The following is a 9200-nucleotide window of genomic DNA, read 5'->3' as shown; positions in this document are numbered from 1 at the left end:
AGGTTCTCTCTGATGAGCTGTGTTCCCTATAATTAGTCCTTGGAAAGCAGAGGTTTTAACAGCCAAAGGATTATGCATCTGATGACATAAATCTCGGCTACAAGAATAGTCAACCTCATATTTCTTACACATTCAGCCTGTTTCAACCCAGTAGGACTTTTTGTGACCAGCACCGGTATCTAAGACAACCCAAAATAAGGCACCGTTAAAGAACTTGACATATAAAAACAATACTACACGGCATTTCCCGAAGGGCATTAGGGAACATTCCCCATGATGGCTGCTAGGTAATCACACACCCTTTCCCTGACATTCTGGCTTGGATAGAATCAGAGAAGCTTAACGTTAAACTGGAAGGGGGCCTGGGTGGCTCAGCTGGTTGGGTGTCTGACTCCTAGTTTCGGCTCAGGTCATGATCTCACGCTTCTGGGCTGATGGTGCGGAGCCTGCTTGGGATTCTCTCTCTCCCTCTCTCTCTCTCTCTCTGCCCCTCCCCTGCTCGCACTGTCTCTCTTTCTCTCGCTCTCAAAATAAATAAATTAACTTTACAAGAAATAATTAAATTAAATTAGATTAAATTGGAACTCGGAGTCAGCTGGCCAGCAGTCCACCCAATTCAAACACTCCACGCTCCAGTGCCAATCCTTGTACATACCCACTGATGGCAACAGTCAGGGCGCACCCTTGAGGAGAGGCAGGAGACACTGGAATCTCTTTCAATCATGACACGCGGGCGGATACACTCATGGGATCGATTACACGAGTTTCCACAGACATTTCTCTTTTCCTTTAAAAATAAAATGAGATACCTTGGTACCTTTTGAACCAGACGTCTAATTTTATGGGAGGCAATGAAAGGTAATTGGGTTTTTTCCTCACTTCTTTAGGGATAGGAGGAAAGAGGCGGGGTGGAGTGTATCTGAAAAAGTTGTTTTTTTGGTTTTTTCACTTAACGTTGAAATCAACACGCGATCCGGACATAAGAATCTTAAGAGCTCAGGTGCCTGGGTGGCGCAGTCGGTGAAGCGTCCGACTTCAGCCAGGTCACGATCTCGCGGTCCGTGAGTTCGAGCCCCGCGTCGGGCTCTGGGCTGATGGCTCAGAGCCTGGAGCCTGTTTCCGACTCTGTGTCTCCCTCTCTCTCTGCCCCTCCCCCGTTCATGCTCTGTCTCTCTCTGTCCCAAAAATAAGTTAAAAAAGTTGAAAAAAAAATTAAAAAAAAAAAAGAATCTTAAGAGCTCTACTTGAAGAGGCACGATTTCTAAATATAATTTTATACATCCAGAATCTAAATGATACCTCTTCCAACATAGGAAGCAAAAATAAATCAATAGGTAAATACATAGGTAAATACATAAACAAACAAATAAATGCATTTGGATTGAGAGATCTGGAGCTTTTTGCCCAAAAACAAAATGCCGTTTGAGTAGAAACTGAAAGGGAGTTAAAAATTTGTACGAGTTTAGCTGTTGAAATTGGTAGGCTTCGCGGTGAAAAGCTAAAGAAACCCTTTTTTAGAAGTATATACTTCATCTCTAAATCGTGGCCACCTCAAACAAGATAGGAAGAATGTAAAAAAGAGGAGAGAGAGAAAGAGAGGAAAGCAAAGAAAATGGGGTCTGTGTGAAGTTTTATTACGGGGTAGGACAAGTAATAATATCACCTTGAGCATCCAATTCCAGGTACAAAACTTACTTTCTAAATTTGGTTGAGAATAAAATTGGCTTTACTCTCCATGTGAAATCTACCAGAAGGCACTGAACTGTTCCCAGAGATGATATGCACCGTGTTTTATTTGCCGTAGTCAAGAAGCATAAGGTTCGTGCTTCAGAGAGAAACCAGCATGAAAATTGTTGTATTCTTTTCTCCTTTTAGGTTAATACTTGGATAAGACATTGCATTAATTTCACCATCTTTTGTTTGGAGGGCCGTGGGGGGGACGGGGGGATAAAAAGGGCTTAAAGTCCCGAAATGATGTTGGTAAATGCCATTTATGTTGATTTGATCACTGGTGAAGAAAGGGGACCATTTGTGGTCAGTCTGTATCTGACCCTTACTTTGACAATAAAGCACGTCCCGAACTGTGCGGAATTGGATAATATTGAAACTCACCACGCAGAGATCACACCCACAAGATGGCTATAATTAAAAAAAAAAAAAAAAAAAAGAGAGAGAAACGATCATAAATGTTGGTAAAGATGTCCAGAAGCGGGAGCCCTTATACACTGCTGGAAGGAATGTAAACTAGAGAAGCTTCTTTGGAACGAAATCCGGGGGTTTTTCAGGTGGTTCAACGTGGAATTACCATGATACAGAGCAGCGTGGCTCCCAGCGACATATGCAAGAGAAAACATGCCCACGCAAAAACTTGTACACGAATGTCTATACCAGCATTATGCACAGTAGCCAAAAAGTGGAAACAACCCGAAAGTCCATCAACACGTGAGCGGATAAATGAAATATGGCTGCGACATACAATTAAATAGTATTCAGCCTTTAAAAGGGAGGATATTCTCATACACGCTCCGACCCGGGTGAACCTTGAAAGCATCACGCTCAGTGAAAGAAGCCGGTCCGAAAAGGCAAAACATGATATGATCCCGCTTCCATAGGGCACCTGGAAGAGACAAATGCAGGGCCAGAACACAGAGTAGTGGTCACCAGAGGCTGTGGGGAGGAGGATGGGGAGATGATGTTTAATGGACACAGAGCTTCAGCTGGGGAAACTGACAAAGTTCTGGAAGGTATAGTGGTGAGGGTTGCATTGTGCATTGTGAATGTAATGCCATTGAATTTTATGATTAAAATGGTGAATTTTGTGTTATGCATAGTGTATCCCAATTCTAAAAAAAGGAAGAAAATATAGCTTCGTTAGATACAAAAGTTGTAACCTTAGTAAGATTTACAGATCTTAATTTGGATTGATTGTGGCTACAAAAATGCTGACTGGAGAAAAAATGCTAATAAAGGATTGGTGCGTACTCCAACATAGAGGGGCTTTGAACACATAAGTGAAAGTCAGCCTCGAGGACTGTGTATTATATGGGTCCATAGATAGGAACTTCCCCAGAAAAGGCAAATCCATAGAGACAGAAAGCAGACAAGCTATTGCCGAGGGCTGGGAAGGGATAGAAGGATAACATCTAAGGGGAGTAGCTATTTTCAGAGCACTCTTTTTGGAGTAACGGAAGTACCCGGAAGTGGATTGTGGGAGTTGCATGTCCAGCTCTGTGAATATATTAAAAACCATTGAATTGAACACTTGAAAGAAGGGAATTGGGTGGTAGGTGATCTCAAAGCTATTTTTAAAAAAGAATACAGGAACTCTAGAAATACACTGAAGCCATTAACATCTACTTTACCACGGCTATCCCAAATAGAAATGTAACGAGAATTCAAAACCATAAGCGGCTCCGTCAGGTAATTCTTGCCGTCATAATGCTGTCAAACAACCCCCCCCCCTTTAGTGGCAGGCAATTTGCAAGTGTCCCCAAGACAGGTGTGCTGAGCGAACCGTGGCCCCGAGAGTAGGGACACTTGGCCCATCTGGGCTGATCTAGAATGGCCCCCTCTGGAATGACTCAGTTCTGACTCACCATGTGGCCAACGAACCCAGGCACCCCTTACAATGGTGGCAGGGAAGCAAGAGAAGAAATGGGGAAAAAGGCCAGGCTGTTCCAAACCTCTTCATGTATCAGCGTTCCACTACCCAAAGCAAATCTCGGGGCCCAACTCAGAATCCGGGGTCAGGAGAGCAAATTCTGCCTCGTCTGTATTTCCTCCCCACTACAATTATATCAGAAACTTTGAGACATCTTGCCTTTTTTTCCCCCAGTTTAATCTTGATTTAAATAATAGAAACATTTAACATTTTTGTAATTCAGCTGGATCATGACCGCATCATTCAAGTAGATTTAAAAGCAACTAGAATCTGATATGTAACAGCACACTCTGATATCAATGCCCCCGGACGATACTGTGCGTGATGGGAGCCTTGACTGTGTCTGGTATCTTCTCTCCAAAGCATCTTTGTAGCAAGATGTCTTTGCTGCAAGTATTTTTCACCACTGAGCATTTTTGCTGTGCCACTTAGCGGTGAGGCAATTTTGCCATAAAAAAATTTAAAGAGATAAAAAAAATAAATAACTGTTGACAGTTTGGTTTCATTTCTCCATTGACATGATACTCTCATTTTTACAGCCTATAAATCTTAGCCCTCATCACGGTCCAAACGGGGGCACGGATTTGAACCCACATTTCCATTAGAACTTTGGAACGTCTATCAGAGGACATGTCGGAAAACAACAGTGTTTCACAAGGGCGCTTTCACAGCACGCTAGCAAAATCAGTTACAAATATGTATCCCAGTATTTGGAAACTGACGCCTCTCTTAAAGAAGGAAGGAATGTTAGCAAAAGAAAAAAAGAAAAAAAAGAAAAAGCGTGACGCCAAACGAGGAGACAACTTAAGATGAGCAAATATGTACATATGGATACTCTGAATGAAGTCTTTAAAGACAAGTGTTTAAGTACAAACCACAAAATAAAATCCGTTATTTGCACAGTGTTACCATGACCCTACACACACTTTAAATGCATTCAACTATTTTGTCCTTCTCAACAAAGCCTTTTCAATTTTGTTATTGATTTTTCAATGCTTCATCGTGTCCTTTTTAAGGAATGTCTCTCCTTAAAAATCTTTTCGTGATTTTTAGCTTTTATGGCAAAATCGCCTTATGGCCAATTAGGAATGTGGCAAAAGCGTTTGCAGCAAAAAAAAAAAAAAAAAAAAAAAAAAAAAAAAGCTTGTGGCAAAGATGCTTACGGCCAGACTACGGAGAATCCAGCTTGATGATTTGCCTTTTAATTATAGGAAATTTTAGCTTTTACAAAGATAACTACTTTTTAAAGTGCCTTTCTAAATATTCTTCTCTTATCACTGAAATGCATGCCTGTACGCACAAGTCTAACTGGCCTAGGAAAACGCCCGCTCCCGCCCACACCCCCACAGCTCTAGACTGTGGGTAAAAAGTGCTATGTCATTGATAGAACACATGATAACTCTTTATGTTCGTTGACCAGACTAGGTTCATTTTATCTGTGTTGTAATTAGACTGTGATGTCTTTCTGCATCTCGTTCTGCCTTAAAGTTTTGGATTTGCGTTTTTTATTTGCAGAGAGTGGCTTCTTATGTGGGAAATGAAACCCTATTTTTGCCTGGCGGTCTAAAATGACTTTGAATCCTAAATGGGTCTCACGTGGTCAGCCTTTAAGACCTCCTTTTTTTGTTGTTACATTTTCTGCGTGATGGACTGGATCAGTTACATGAATTATGTAACAAACGCCCACCTTATATTGTTGGGTACACTTTTCATCCCCAGGCAAGGATCAGAAGAAAGAAATGATTATATCATTAGATTTTTTTTTTTTTTTTAAATGGTGCTGTGGTTGATTTTGTAGGGAGTGATTTGAAAGTGGTGGCTCCGGGTAGGAATCTAAAGCCGATCCTTTACTGGGAGGCTTAAGTAATTGTACCTGCCAGGAAGGAGACCGGAGCTCTGCTCTCACTCACCTCCCCCTTTCGTGTGTTCCAATTACCGGGAAGGTTAATGGTGCTGAACAACAGAGGTATGAAGGCGCCTTTCATTGCCACCCCCTCCCCAACTCATTTACCTTCCCTTGGGGTTTATGGAGAAAGACAGAGCATCCTCTCACACGCCAGAGAACATGAGAACCGACTTCTCACAGCCGAGCACAACTTGGCCAACGTTTTCTGGACAACAGTTCTGTCCCGTTCAGAGCCAGCCTGGAATGTCATGTGAACTCGAAGACCGAGCCCAATGTCCTGTAAGAGGAGTTAACGAAGTTCCTTAATCTTGGGAAATCAGCAAACTGCCTTGTGCGACCACACTCTTCTAAATGTTATCCCCAGTGAAACTATTTACTAATCGGGCAAATGCAGAGGAGGCGAGGAGAGTTTTTCCTTGCATTTTTTTATGCTGAATTAACAACACGAATTGGGGTATAAAGGCTAACAGGCAGTACCGGGCCCGTGTGGAAAGGCACCTACCTGTGCTACGTAGATTCTTTCATCTTTCTTTCACGATGTAGCACATTGTGATGTCGCCACCCGTAAAGTTGAAAGCATCCCGTAGATGTCCTTTGTGACCTCTCTTCTTGAAACATCGTCCGCCCTGCAGACTCCGTCAGGATGAACCTTACAGGGAAGTGATAGGTGCCTGTGAGCAGGGCAGATTTTCAGCGAGTGCAAATGAACTTCTGACCCCAGCAAATCTCTCCCGTTTGCTACAGACTTGCTAACATTTAGCCTAAGACAAAACCCTTGTCTCCTTTGCCTCGTTATTGTTTCAAACATGTAGCCACGGCGACTGTAAGGCAGGCTATGTTGCTGTAAAGGCTCCCTCATCCAATCCCTCCGCTTTGATCCGGGGCAGGACATCAAGCCCCGAGAAAGGGTAACGTATGTAAAGAAAAGATCACTGGAATAGGGTTTGCCGAGATAAAATATAGCAGGCCCGGATGAATTCGAATGTCAGAGAACATGTAGTTTGGGGGACACCTCTATCCTGAACAAATATAAATCTGGCAACTCTCCATTAGGGTGCAATACAGAGATGGGGGTGATAAAAGGGGGGGGGGCACAGAAGTAATAAACATGATACTTCACTGTTTTGTCTAGGGCAAGGGTCAGCGAACTCTGGCCTCAGGGCCAAATCTGGTCTCAATGAAGTTTTACTGAGACACAGCCACATCCACTCTCTGGATACAGTCTAAGGCCGCTCCCACTCACCAGAGTCCAGAAGCTGCAAGAAATGCAGTATGGCCCATAGAGCCTAAGATATTTACCATCTGACCGTTTACAGAGAAGGCTGACCACGCTTTTGTCCCAGGTAAAGTCCTGAAATGACAGTTGTCATCGTAAATACTTGTGATTGTCATCTCTGCTGAAAGGCTTCTTTCCATAAGCGTGCCCTCCGTGACAAAGCAGAAAATATGTAGGATATTAAACCAGTGATACTATTTTACTCGTCGGGATTAAACATAAGACCGTCATGTTACTTGAAGAAAGATAAACAGAGCTTTGAGAAAGTGTCCTCTACGTCACCGTTTGTGTTTCAGAGCTCCAGACAGCCTCGAGGCGACCTTTAATCTCGGCACAATGAAGCAGAGGATATTATGGAAGATTCGGGGGAAATCCAATCCACCCGCCCACCAGCTCTCCCAGTCTTCAGCAGGACATTTCCTACCCACTGTGGTTCCAAGTGGCTTAAGGAAGCAACTGTTTCATTCTCATGCGAATCACTGTGGTTCTGGAAGAAGGAGGGAACTGTAGAATTAATCTCCAAGTAGGAAGAAGAAAAGGCGGGCTTACAGAGTCTGTTGATGCGCCGGTGAGTCGCTGGAAGAAAAAGCCTTCACGTGGAAAGTGGGGTCTTATTCCTCAGGGAACCGACACGAGCCTGGTGCCCTGGGTTGAAGCCGGCTTGGTGGGTGGGTAACGCGAGAGCGGCCTGGGGACCAAAGTCGCCCCCGTCTGCTGACGCGGATGGCAGGCAGAAACAGGATGAAGTTCGCCCGGCAGCTCAAGGTTTGAAAATCTAGTTTGCAAACCAAAATCAAAGACGAAAATTCTATTTCCAGTCTACCTGTACAATGTCTGCGTTTAATTTTCAGATTACGAAGGGTCAAAGGAGGAGCGATCCCTCAAAGCGTATCAGCTGCCCGGATTCCCCGACTCGGCAGCCGAGCGGTGATGGTGAAGGAATGAATCTAGACCACTGCCAGCCGCCTGGCCAGAGACTGAAGAACGCAGGTGAAGGGATTTCCTGCCGTGCACGGTAAACAACGCTGCACACAAATGGGCCGTGACCTACATGGTGTATGAGACCAAAGAAGAAATAAGGAAACCAGCTGGTTGGCGTTGAGGACAGAGGACCAGAGCAGAGTCAGTGGGGACTTGAGGCTCCCGAGTGTCTGGGCACAGAGACGGTACAGAGGCCAAAAGTCAGGACACGACAGCTTGGCACGGGGCGCCCCTCACCGGAGGCCCGTACACCTGTCTCCGCACTTCTGATGGGAAAGTGAAATCGCCTGTATTTTATAAAAGCGCTTCGTAGAAAATGGCCAGGCCCAGTGACAGAATGATAATTCAATAAATGCACATTATTAGTAATAGAAATAACTGTAAGAATCTCATGAAAACATGCCTAATAACCTAATGCCTTTTGGGTTACCCATTTCTATTAATTTTTTTTTAACGTTTATTTACCTTTGAGAGGGAGAGAGAGAGAGAGCATGAGCAGAGGAGGGGCAGAGAGAGAGAGGGAGACAGGACGGAAGCAGGCTCCAGGCTCTGAGCCGTCAGCACAGAGCCCGACGCGGGGCTCGAACCCAGGAACCGCGAGATCCAAGGATTTAATCTCTCCTACCGTGGCCTCTAAACCGTAGTCTATCCTACATTTGCCAAGACATGCCAGGATGAAATGTTACTGTTTTTGGCCCCATATTCCTGTAGTTCCCCGTTGCAGTGTCACAGAAGGATGCTCCCCAGGAGTACTTTTTATATGAATAAACAATTAAAAGTAAGAAACCTTCCTGTAGAATGCATATTAAATATTAAAGTGGGAGCAATTCTAATTTGATAATAAAAGAATTACAATTATAAGTGAAAATCTGACTACGGTGCCTTTCAGAGGCTGCTCTCTTCACCGCAGAGAATCTTAAGTTGTGATAGAAACATTCCTTGTGGAAATCGCACCTGACAAAAACAACTCCAACTAAACCTCACATCCCCCAGCTAAACACACTCCTAAATAAGTACTGGGATGTGGGATGGGGGAAATTATCAGATGGGATCGGACTCTGTCAGCTGGTAATCTCTCGGCGAAGCAGACCTAAATTAATTAAACCTCCAGCAGTGAAGACCCTCTTGACAGAATCATAGCAGGAGTGGGAGGCCGCAAGTCGTGGGAGCACATTTATAGGCCTCGGAATGGGAACTCAAAGGGTTTGAGGTGGATGTTCCAACACGAGAATCTGGCTGGGTTTGGGAAACTCTTCTGACATGAGAGTTATGATTTTGAGGCTCGTTATGAGGGACAAGGGCAATTCAGTGGACAAAGGATAGCATTCTCAACACATACCATGGGAGTGATTTGTGTCATTGTTTTTAATGAGCTT

At 44.0% G+C, this 9200-nt stretch overlaps 1 long non-coding RNA gene across 2 annotated transcripts in view; it reads right to left on the bottom strand.

Annotated features, from left to right (window-relative positions):
* Nucleotides 1-1919: 1919 nt before the first annotated feature.
* Nucleotides 1920-9200, bottom strand: part of LOC109493685 — a 38231-nt gene continuing 30950 nt past the window's right edge. The window contains exons 3-5 of one of the 2 annotated variants that reach the window (XR_006588716.1): nucleotides 6070-6216; nucleotides 5673-5844; nucleotides 1920-2617 (exon numbers count right to left, since the gene is read on the bottom strand). This is a non-coding gene — a long non-coding RNA (uncharacterized LOC109493685). Of the gene's footprint in view, nucleotides 5845-6069; nucleotides 6217-9200 lie in introns of both variants that reach the window. The other variant, XR_002147990.3, reaches the window with a different exon arrangement.

The sequence above is a fragment of the Felis catus genome, chromosome D4 (genome assembly GCF_018350175.1).
Source record: "Felis catus isolate Fca126 chromosome D4, F.catus_Fca126_mat1.0, whole genome shotgun sequence".
NCBI lineage: Eukaryota > Metazoa > Chordata > Mammalia > Carnivora > Felidae > Felis > Felis catus.
Note: the sequence above shows the minus strand (reverse complement) of the source record. Positions and strands in the feature narration are given on the sequence as shown.